This window comes from Pseudophryne corroboree, chromosome 7, assembly GCF_028390025.1.
Source record: "Pseudophryne corroboree isolate aPseCor3 chromosome 7, aPseCor3.hap2, whole genome shotgun sequence".
NCBI classification, from domain to species: Eukaryota; Metazoa; Chordata; class Amphibia; order Anura; family Myobatrachidae; genus Pseudophryne; species Pseudophryne corroboree.
The window spans coordinates 160377830-160390126 of NC_086450.1; the positions used below are offsets into that span (position 1 = coordinate 160377830).

At 45.3% G+C, this 12297-nt stretch overlaps 1 pseudogene; it reads left to right on the plus strand.

The window, feature by feature from the left end:
• Positions 1–1319: 1319 nt before the first annotated feature.
• Positions 1320–1443, plus strand: LOC134946712 (U2 spliceosomal RNA; annotated as a pseudogene).
• Positions 1444–12297: the final 10854 nt, after the last annotated feature.

Here is a 12297-nt window from a genome sequence, read left to right on the forward strand (position 1 = left end):
AGTGTGACTGAAAAGCTTCGCTAGACCTTGTGTAAAACTACTTCAGCTGTTGTGAAAGTACATCGCGCATGCGCATTGCGCCGCATACGCATGCACAGAAGTGCTGCTTTTTTTGCCTAAACGCTGCACTGCGAACGAAAACAGCTAGCGAACAACTCGGAATGACCACCATAGAGAAAGATGCTAAGGTCTGATGAGAAACCCATGCCTGTAAATTGCCGGTGTGTGACAACAGATATGAAGATTTTCAAACACAAGAAAGTTATTTCTGTAAAACTTTAGTAAACATAAATGCACCAATGTATTTGATTTTCTCAATAGTTGAGCATGTAAGATTAATTTCAGTTTTTTTTTATGTTTCTGGTCAATATCAACTGTCCTAAAAATCTCTGATTTAGTACAGCTAAAAAGATCAAACGAATTAAACTCAGTTAATTTTATATTTTACATTGTAGTTGCAGATGTGAAGATATCAGTCAGGAAATCTGAATATTCTGTATCACTATACAATATGGTATGTGTATGTGATGTTGGCATGTGTAATTGCATGTCTTCATCCATTCACATTAATGTAATTCCTGCTGGAGTTCTAACTCGTTACCTCTGAGTAAACAGAGACCTTTTCTTCTCCTTATCAGCAATAACAAATAATGACAAATTGATGCTTGTTAGGAGTTTTGTAGTGTTGTATTAAATAATGTTCCCTGGCCACTCACTTGTAATGTGATAACGGTGAACACATATTGTTGTTTAGAATTCTGCACAGAGAAGGTTGAAGTGTGACTGACATATTAGAGCAGTGGTTCTCAAACTCGGTCCTCGGGACCCCACACAGTGCATGTTTTGCAGGTAACCCGGCAAGTGCACAGGTGTATTAATTACTCACTGACACATTTTAAAAGGTCCACAGGTGGAGCTAATTATTTCACTTTTGATTCTGTGAGGAGACCTGCAAAACATGCACCGTGTGGGGTCCTGAGGACCGAGTTTGAGAAACTGTGTATTAGAGAGTCAATAGGTGACTTTATTTGGTATGGCTGATTTATAGCCCTCTTCAAGTACTCGTTCAGGGTTAGTAAAGGATGCATTTTTACTTGCACACAGCCAATGGCATTTTATTAGAGGAGGGGGCATGTAATCAGTCTCTGTGCCCCCCACCCCCCACCCCCTTGCTCTGATGCATGGTACTGTGCATTGGCACCATTTTCACAATGAGCTCTCTGCTTCGCATATTGGGGGTAATTCTGAGTTGATCGCAGCAGCAAGTTTGTTAGCAATTGGGCAAAACCATGTGCACTGCATGGGGGGCAGGTATAACATTTGCTTCTCGGCCTTTTGGCTAAGATCAAGTGTAGTATCTGCTCGAGGGAAACACAGGGTGGAGTACCTGTTCTTACACTAGGAGCGTGAGAGGTTCCTATATGTGGGATGGAGAAACACCTTGTGGAGTACCATGCCGGGGTGTGGCAATGACTCTGGTCGAGAGGGGAGAAAAACTGGGCTTAGTATCCACTGTCCTTCTAAGGGGATGAAATAGGGCCCTTTGCGTGGAGTGGAGAACGGCCCGGTCCAGTACCTTCTCTCGTACTGGGGGTTGACCCTGGCACAGAGTGGGTATGAAGCTCGGTCTGGCTGAGAGGTCGGGAGCAGCTATAAGCTCGAGGTGTTTTGTGCTCCTGGAACTGGAAGGGACAGGGGTGCCGGAAATGCACTGGGGATTCCGACCACCAATGCACGAAGGCACTTTAGCACTTAACACTTCAACCCTTCCTGTCTGCACCCACTTTCCATTGCCCTGGCCTTCTGACAGTGGGTGCAGAGTGAGCAGTGTTTGCCCCCCTTGAATTAAGGGTCTGTGTGCACTCACACCTTGCATTCATTGCAAACATACAGCAACAATTGCATGTTCTGCATATCAAATACTTATAACATGTTTAAAAAGAAGCTTTATACTGTATATATATATATATGAGAATAGAATATTTATCAATCAGGACTTGGGGGCTAGAGTTGTTAGCAAACCTAATAAGTTAGCAATTGGGCAAAACTATGTTTTGTCTAATTGCTGCCCCTGGGCTGCAGCTCCGAACACATTGCAGGGGGAGTGTGTCAGCACATATAAACATACATGTGATGTTGTATGTAATAAATATGCTGGCTGCCTTACCCGGGGATCATCAGCCGCAGCTGTGTGTATCACTGACCGGCCGACTGCCGAAGAACATGAAACATCACTCTCCTATCATCTTCTATAAGCCCATCCCCAGACTGCCATTGGCTCACAGGAGTTTGGGTGCGGACTTATAGAAGATTAGACACGCAGAGTGATGTCTCCCTTGCTTCGGCAACCGGCAGGTCAGTGATACGCACAGTGGCAGATGCTGATCCCTGGATAAGGTAGCCAGCACATATATTACATACAATATCACATGTGCTGACTGCCTTCCCCCTGCAATGTGTTCTTGAAGCTGCAGCTGCCTCTGGTCCAGATAATTAATATTTCTTATCACTAGAGATGTGCAGCGGGCATTTTTCGGGTTTTGTGTTTTGGTTTTTGATTTGGTTCCGCGGTCGTGTTTTGGATTCGGACGCGTTTTGGCAAAACCTCCCTTAAGATTTTTTGTCGGATTCGGGTGCGTTTTGGATTCGTGTTTTTTTTAAAAAAAACCCCTCAAAAACAGCTTAAATCATATAATTTGGGGGTAATTTTGATCCTATAGTATTATTAACCTCAATAGCCATAATTTCCACTCATTTCCAGTCTATTCTGAACACCTCACACCTCACAATATTATTTTTAGTCCTAAAATTTGCACCAAGGTCGCTGGATGACTAAGCTAAGCGACCCAAGAGGGCGGCACAAACACCTGGCCCATCTAGGAGTGGCACTGCAGTGTCAGGCAGGATGGCACTAAAAAAAATAGTCCCCAAACAGCACATGATGCAAAGATAAATAATAAAAAAAGAGGTGCAAGATGGAATTGTCCTTTGGCCCTCCCACCCACCCTTATGTTGTATAAACAGGACATGCACACTTTAACAAACCCATCATTTCAGTGACAGGGTCTGCCACACGACTGTGGCTGAAATGAATGGTTGGTTTGGGCTCCCACCAAAAAGGAAGCAATCAAACTCTCCTTGCACAAACTGGCTCTACGGAGGCAGGATGTCCACCTCCTCCTCATCGTCCGATTCCTCACCCCTTTCACTGTGTACATCCCCCTCCTCACAGAGTATTAATTCGTCCCCACTGGAATCCACCATCACAGGTCCCTGTGTACTTTCTGGAGGCAATTGCTGGTAATTGTCTCCACGGAGGAATTGATTATAATTCATTTTTATGAACATCATCTTCTCCACATTTTCTGGAAGTAACCTCCTATGCCGATCGCTGACAAGGTTACCGGCTGCACTAAACACTCTTTCGGAGTACACACTGGAGGGGGGGGGGCAACTTAGGTAAAATAAAGCCAGTTTGTGCAAGTCCTCCAAATTGCCTCTTTTTCCTGCCAGTATACGTACGGACTGTCTGACGTGCCTACTTGGATGCGGTCACTCATATAATCCTCCACCATTCTTTCAATGGTGACAGAATCATATGCAGTGACAGTAGACGACATGTCAGTAATCGTTGGCAGGTCCTTCGGTCCGGACCAGATGTCAGTTTTCGCTCCTGAGTGCCCTGCATCACTGCCAGCGGGTGGTTTTGGAAATGTTATCCTTTTCCTGGCAGCTCCAGTGGCGGTAGAAAATGAAGGAGGAGCTGTTGGCGGGTCACGTGCCACTTTACTTGACAAGTGTCTCACCAGCAGGTCTTTGAACATCTGCAGACTTGTGTCTGCCGGAAAGATAGATACAACGTAGGCTTTAAACCTAGGATCGAGCACGGTGGCCAAAATGTAGTGCTCTGATTTCAACAGATTGACCACCCGTGAATCCTGGTTAAGCGAATTAAGGGCTCCATCCACAAGTCCCACATGCCTAGCGGAATCGCTCCATTTTAGCTCCTCCTTCAATCTCTTCAGCTGCTTCTGCAAAAGCCTGATGAGGGGAATGACCTGACTTAGGCTGGCAGTGTCTGAACTGACTTCACGTGTGGCAAGTTGAAAGGGTTGGAGAACCTTGCACAACGTTGAAATCATTCTCCACTGTGCTTGAGTCAGGTGCATTGCCTATATCGTAGGCAGATGTATAGGCTTGAATGGCCTTTTGCTGCTCCCCCATCCTCTGAAGCATATAGAGGGTTGAATTCCACCTCGTTACCACCTCTTGCTTCAGCTGATGGCAGGGCATGTTCAGGAGTGTCTGCTGGTGCTCCAGTCTTCGGCACATAGTGGCTGAATGCCGAAAGTGGCCCGCAATTCTTCGGGCCACCAACAGCATCTCCTGCACCACCCCTGTCGTTTTTAAAAAAATTCTGCACCACCAAATTCATTGTATGTGCAAAACATGGGACGTGCTGGAATTTGCCCACATGTAATGCATGCACAATATTGGTGGCGTTGTCACAAATCCACAGGAGAGTCCAATCTGCAATGATGTTCCTCAGTTTCCGTAAGAGGTTGTCAGCTGTGTGCCTCTTATGGAGAGCGGTGATACAAAGCATAGCCTGCCTAGGAATGAGTTGGCGTTTGCGAGATGCTGCTACTGGTGCCGCTGCTGCTGTTGTTGCTACGGGAGGCAATACATCTACCCAGTGGGCTGTCACAGTCATAAAGTCCTTAGTCTGCGCTGCTCCACTTGTCCACTTGTCCACATGTCCGTGGTTAAGTGGACATTGGGTACAACTGCATTTTTTAGGACACTGGTGAGTCTTTTTCTGACATCTGTGTACATTCTCGGTATTGCCTGCCTAGAGAAGTGGAATCTAGATGGTATTTGGTAGCGGGGACACACTACCTCAAGCAATTCTCTAAGTCCCTGTGAACTAATGGCGGATACCAGATGCACGTCTAACACCAACATAGTTGTCAAGGCCTGAGTTATCCGCTTTGCAACAGAATGACTGCTGTGATATTTCATCTTCCTCGCAAAGGACTGTTGGACAGTCAATTGCTTAGTTGAAGTAGTACAAGTGGTCTTCCGACTTCCCCTCTGGGATGACGATCGACTCCCAGCAGCAACAACAGCAGCGCCAGCAGCAGTAGGCGTTACACTCAAGGATCCATCGGAGGAATCCCAGTTAGGAGAGGACTCGTCAGACTTGCCAGTGACATGGCCTGCAGGACTATTGGCATTCCTGTCTAAGGAGGAAATTGACATTGAGGGAGTTGGTGGTGTGGTTTGCAGGAGCTGGGGTACAAGAGGAAGAAGGGATTTAGTTGTCAGTGGACTGCTTCCGCTGTCACACAAAGTTTTTGAACATGTCAATGACAACTGATGAATGCGCTCCAGGTGACGTATAAGGGAGGATGTTCCTAGGTGGTTAACGTCCTTACCCCTACTTATTACAGCTTGACAAAGGCAACACACGGCTTGACACCAGTTGTCCGCATTTCTGTTGAAATAATTCCACACCAAAGAGGTGATTTTTTTGGTATTTTGACCAGGCATGTCAATGACCTTATTCATCCCACGGACAACAGGTGTCTCCCCGGCTGCCTGACTTAAACAAACCACCTCACCATTAGAATCCTCCTTGTCAATTTCCTCCTCAGCCCCAGCAACACCCATATCCTCATCCTGGTGTACTTCAACAGTGACATCTTCAATTTGAATATCAGGAACTGGACTGTGGGTGCTCCTTCCAGCACTTGTAGGGGGCGTGCAAATGGTGGAAGGAGCCACCTCTTCCCGTCCAGTGTTGGGAAGGTCAGGCATCGCAACCGACACAATTGGACTCTCCTTGGGGATTTGTGATTTAGAAGAATGCACAGTTCTTTGCTGTGCTTTTATCAGCTTAACTATTTTCATTTTTCTAGCGGGAGGATGAGTGCTTCCATCCTCATGTGAAGCTGAACAACTATCCATGAACATAGGCCAGGGCCTCAGCCGTTCCTTGCCACTTCATGTCTTAAATGGCATATTGGCAAGTTTACGCTTCTCCTCAGACACTTTTAATTTAGATTTTTGGGTCATTTTACTGAACTTTTATTTTTTGGATTTTACATGCTCTCTACAATGACATTGGGCATCAGCCTTGGCAGACGACGTTGATGGCATTGAATCATCTCTGCTATGACTAGTGCCAGCAGCTTCAGCACTAGGTGGAAGTGGATCTTGATCTTTCCCTATTTTACCCTCCACATTTTTGTTCTCCATTTTTTAATGTGTGGAATTATATGCCAGTAATATATCTGGAATTAGACGTCAGTAATGTCTGGAATTAGATACCAATAGATAGATACCAGATAACACTGTGACTGGAATGATGATGACCTATGCACAGTGACAGGACACTACCACAGCACCCTACAGCAGCAAGATGCAGCACAAGACACTGGACTTTTAGTAATGTACTGTAGTATACTGGTCACCACAATGCAGCACAAGACAATGAGTAGTGATACTGAGCACTGATGAGGATACTAGAACTGACACTGGGCAGCGGGAACAGCACTGGACTATTGTACTGTAGTATACTGGTCACCACAAAGCAGCACAAGACAATGAGTAGTGATACTGAGCACTGATGAGGATACTAGAACTGACACTGGGCAGCGAGAACAGCACTGGACTATTGTACTGGTCACCACAATGCAGCACAAGACAATGAGTAGTGATACTGAGCACTGATGAGGATACTAGAACTGACACTGGGCAACGAGATGCAGCACTGGACTATTGTACTGTAGTATACTGGTCACCACAATGCAGCACAAGACAATGAGTAGTGATCCTGAGCACTGATGAGGATACTAGAACTGACACTGGGCAACGAGATGCAGCACTGGACTATTGTACTGTAGTATACTGGTCACCACAATGCAGCACAAGACAATGAGCACTGATCCTGAGCACTGATGAGGATACTAGAACTGACATTGAGCAGCAAGATGCAGCACTGGACTATTGTACTGTAATATACTGGTCACCACAATGCAGCACAGATACTGAGCACTGATCCTGAGCACTGATGAGGATACTAGAACTGACACTGAGCAGCGAGATGCAGCACTGGACTATTGTACTGTAGTATACTGGTCACCACAATGCAGCACAGATACTGAGCACTGATATTGAGCTGATATTGAGCTTTCCACTCAGAGAACGTACCACGTCCTCTTGCTCTCTCGACAATGCACGAGTGAAAATGGCGGCGACGCGCGGCTCTTTATATGGAATCCGAATCTCGCGAGAATCCAACAGCGGGATTATGACGTTTTGCTTCGTTCGGGTTTTCTGAGTCATGCGGGAAGAACCGAGGCTGCCTTCGGACCCGTGTAAACCACGTGGAGTTCGGGGGGGTTCGGTTCTCGGAGAACCGAACCCGCTCATCTCTACTTATCACCATACCTATAAGATCACCAGTGGTTAATAACAATCACTTGCAGGGAAGGTGGCTCCCATAGAAGCCCATCTTTGCAATGTGTAAGAAATAAAGTGAATGATAATGTATTCACAGGGCTTCCGGATTTGGACTTTGGCTGCGCTACTGCATATGTGCTGTTATCAGACTGCACATGTACGAGGGGAAAGTACCTGGGGGTGAGCTGAAACTTTTGTAGAATGCAACCCAAATACTACAATATCTCATCCCATCGGTGTTAGCTCCCGGGACAACCTCTGAAAATTCGTTGCATTTCAGGAGATTGGTGAATTTAACAATTTTGTTACAAATAAATAAGAACCTTAAAGTGTAAAGTGTAAAGTTGACTACTTACAGTGGAGGTAGCCATGTGAATTCAGCCAATGACTTGAAAGTTGTGAACACTATTTTTATAATTCTTCAATGATGTCCAGAGGCGCCGAGAGGGTTCGGGTACTATTTACCATAGATGCTCCCAGTGGACCTTATGATGTCAGTAGTTTCTAGTGAATCTAAAGGCTTAGTACCAGTGGCAGATTATATCTAGGGGCTACAGGCCGGCAGCTCTGCCAGTAAAACCCCTCAACCCCACTTGCAGGGACTGCCTAGCAGTGGCAGTGCCTTCCCATAGGAAGCACTTCCTAACCACAGCCAGACAGGCAGACCTAGGGTGAGGTATTTTCTCCCCCTGGGACTGCCAGTCCACCTGCGATGGCAGAGAGAGTGCTTCCCATGGGAATCCACTCCCCTGCTCTAATGTCAGCCCTATCTGGCTTCCAAGGGCTGCAGCTGATGCAGTTCATTGAAGCCAGGAGGTTTATCTGTCCTGCTGCCGGACCTAACACCCACCTCCCAGTGATGTCAGCCATCAATCAGCAGGGAAGAAAGTGCTGCAGTCCCACCGGCCAGGCAGGTAACGAGCTGCTGCTGCTTAGTCTGTTGCCAGGTTATACACCATATTTATTAATGGTACAGTCCATAAAATAGCTGCTACAATGAAAAACCTACATGCTATTCTATAAAATTTCATTTAAAAGCAATATTATTATCAGTTATTTATATAGCACACACATATTCTGCAGTGTTTTACAGAGAATATTTTGGCCATTCACATAAGTTCCTGCCCCAGTGGAGCTTACACTCTATATTCCCTACCATATTTACACACATTCACACCAGGGTTTTGTTAGGGGCCAATTAACCTATCAGTATATTTTTGGATTGTGGTAGGAAACCGGAATACCTGGAGTAAATCCACGCAAGCATGGGGAGAATAAACAAACTCCACACAGTTGAGGCTATTGTGGAAATCAAACCCATGACATCAGTATTGTGAGACTGTAATGTTAACCATTACACCGTCTCATATCCCTACTGCATCCTCTTCTCCCTGTTGTGTCCACCAGTATCCCTTCCAGATTGTAAATTCTTGTGAGCTGGGCCCTCTCACCTTTGTCTTCTTTACATAAGTATGTCATCATCATCATCATCATCATTTACTGTAATTATGTATTTATATAACATTGTGTTATTGTTTTATCAGTTTGCAGTCATGTAACTTGTCATTTGAGCTATTCCCTTTGTAGAGCTGTATGGATCTCTTGTGATCCTTTAGAAAGAAACTACAGGTTGCGTCTCCCGTATCCAAAATACTTGGGACCAGAAGTATTTTGAATCTTGGATTCTTCTGTATTTTGGAATATTTACATACCATAATGAAATATCTTGGCGATGGGACCAAAGTCTACATACAGAATCAAGGGCATTTTAAGAGAGTAGGGGACCCATCTGCAGCCTCTATTGTGGACCCCCTTCTCTACTGCAGCTAGTAGACTCTGGTATAATGCCAGAGTCTACTGCGCATGTGCCGGTCTCCAAGAACATGGTGCCCACGCCAGGTGATTTGTGCCCGCACTGCAGGGCCCCTGCCACAGGACTTTGGAAGGAGAAGTATACTATATGGGTGCAGTGTGTGCAGTGTGGCCCTCCTCCCCAGAAGTAGGGACCCATATGTACAGCACACACTGCACCCATTACAGAAACGCCTATGTACAGAATGCTTTTATGTGTCATATACACCTTACACACAGCCTGAAGGTCATTTTATAGAATAGTTATAATCATTTTGTTCATGAAATAAAGTTTATGTACATACAGAAAACTCATTTATGTGTCATATACACCTTATACACAGCCTGAAGGTGATTTTATACAATATTTGTAATCATTGTGTTTATTAAACAGAGTTTGTGTACACTGAGCCAGACAGCTGAGTTCTGACTGTTTCCTGAGGATGCCCAGTACTGGTGTTGGAGACTCCCCAGGCTGCAGTACCACGCAAGCCAAATACAGGCTTCCTCAGGTGGTCTGGTTAGTATATGGAAACGCCAGCACACCCAAACATATGAGGGAGGCAGAAACTCATACAGGGGCCTATTCATTATCACTAATGGGTCTAATGGGGTGCCTAGCAATCAGACCAGACACCGGTTCTCAGTAGTCCACTTCTTTCCTTCAGTATGAATTTGTGCAGGAGGATCTATCTACTTTTCAACCAAAGTGCATAGTGGCATGTATAGAGGAGCGGAAGATGTCACCTGCTGGCGGGAGAAGTACGGAACACATGTATCATTGTGCCGCTTTTTGTGCAGCAGTGCAAACATTTGTCTGTATGTTGCTGACCGAGATCATTAAATGGAGATAACGGAGATCTGTGCGTAGAATCATTTCTTGATGTGCAGGGGGCACACTGACAGTTCCACTTTGAAAGAGGACTTGATTTAATGTTGGAGATGTGATCCTTCTTCTTATGGGTTACATTTTGTGCCGTGCAGTAGTATAAAGGACCTGAGCATTACAAAAACTGATATTGTTCTTTAATAGAAGGTGTCATTGTAACAATGTAGAAAGATGGGTGTTTGACATGACAATAATGACACTTTCTGCAAACCTAGGTGCAATAGTCTTTGGTGAGCGTATGCATGTACCTTGATGTTCATTGGAAAGACTAACCAGCTGTAGTGTTACACCAAGAAGTCTTCCAATGTACATGCAGTCCCATTCATAAATAAAGGATTTTGCTTCTTCATTCATTTCTTCCTCAAAATTACATTCCACAGCACTTCCAAGGGTTGGTTCTAGAGAGTGTAATCACCACCCTGCACTACGTTCTGCATAGCCCCTTGCTCACGGAGCAGCCAATGACAGATAGACCAAATCCTGGGGCAGATGTACAAGCCTTGGAGAGTGATGAAGTGGGGAGAGATAAAAAAAAATCAGCTCACAGTTGTCATTTTTCAAACACAACTTGTAACATGGCAGTTAGGAGCTGATTAGCTGGTACTTTATCTTTCTTCACTTTATCACTCTCCAAGGCACTTAGGTGGTCATTCCGAATTGTTCGCTCGCAAGCTACTTTTAGCAGCTTTGCACACGCTAAGCCGCCGCCTACTGGGAGTGAATCTTAGCATAGTAAAATTGCGAACGAAAGATTAGCAGAATTGCGAATAGACACTTCTTAGCAGTTTCTGATTAGCTCCAGACTTACTCGGCAACTGCGATCAGTTCAGTCAGTTTCGTTCCTGGTTTGACGTCACAAATACTCCCAGTGTTCGCCCAGTCACTCCCCCGTTTCTTCAGACACTCCCGCGTTTTTCCCAGAAACGGCAGCGTTTTTTCACACACACCCATAAAACGGCCAGTTTCCGCCCAGAAACACCCACTTCCTGTCAATCACATTACGATCACCAGAACGAAGAAAAAACCTCATAATGCCGTGAGTAAAATACCTAACTGCATAGCAAATTTACTTGGCGCAGTCGCAGTGCGAACATTGCGCATGCGCATTTAGCGGAAAATCGCTGCGATGCGAAGAAAATTACAGAGCGAACAACTCGGAATGAGGGCCTTAGTACATCACCCCTCATCACAGAACAGAGCTGTCTGTCAATTCTCACTTTTTCTTATTTAAAAATAGAATAAACATGTTATTTAGTTCAAATAACAATGTAAATGTACCATGGTACCCTAAAAAGTTTAGTATCTTTGTAAAAATCAGGATCCAGTCAAGATCCCAGTGTTCAGAATTCCAATACTGCTTGCAATACTGACGCCGGGATGCTAACATGGATCACAGTGCCGACACCAGAATCCCGAAGGCCGGGATTCCAAACATAATTATGCAGGGCTGCTTAGGGTGTGGGTGTGGGTGCTCTCCTTCATGTGCATGGCTTGCTTCAACCCCCTTACAATCTGGAAAGAAATACTGTGAGGGTAAGACACCCCTAGCACCCCTAGGGGTGGGGTGGGTGGAAAGGGGGTGACATGTAAAAATCCATAGTTTTCAGCCATAACTCTGGAATGCCTGGAGCAATTTACACCAAACTTGGTACACATATAATTTACAATCTGGAAAAAAAATACTGTGGGTGTAAGATACCTCTAGCACCCCTAGGGGTGGGAAGGGGGTGACATTTAAAAATTCATAGTTTTCGGGGTCGCTGAGATGAATAGTGACACTCCGGATGCCGTTTAAGTCCAAGTTCAGCCCCCATCAGCATGGGGGCTGAAAAGTAGAAAACACTGTGGGGGTAAGACATCCCGAGCACTCCTAGAGCTGGGGGTGGGAAAGGAGTGACATGTAAAAATCCATAGGGGTATTTTCAATTACAGTCGAAACTGCCGTCTTGTCGGAAAGACGGCAGTTTTCGACTTTTTAAGGTCGGAAGGGGTTCCGACCTATTCAATCCCCCCTCTCAGCTTTCCGACAAGTTGGGAAATTCAACTTGTCGGAAAGCACGTGGATCGGCGGAATAGCCACCGATCCATGT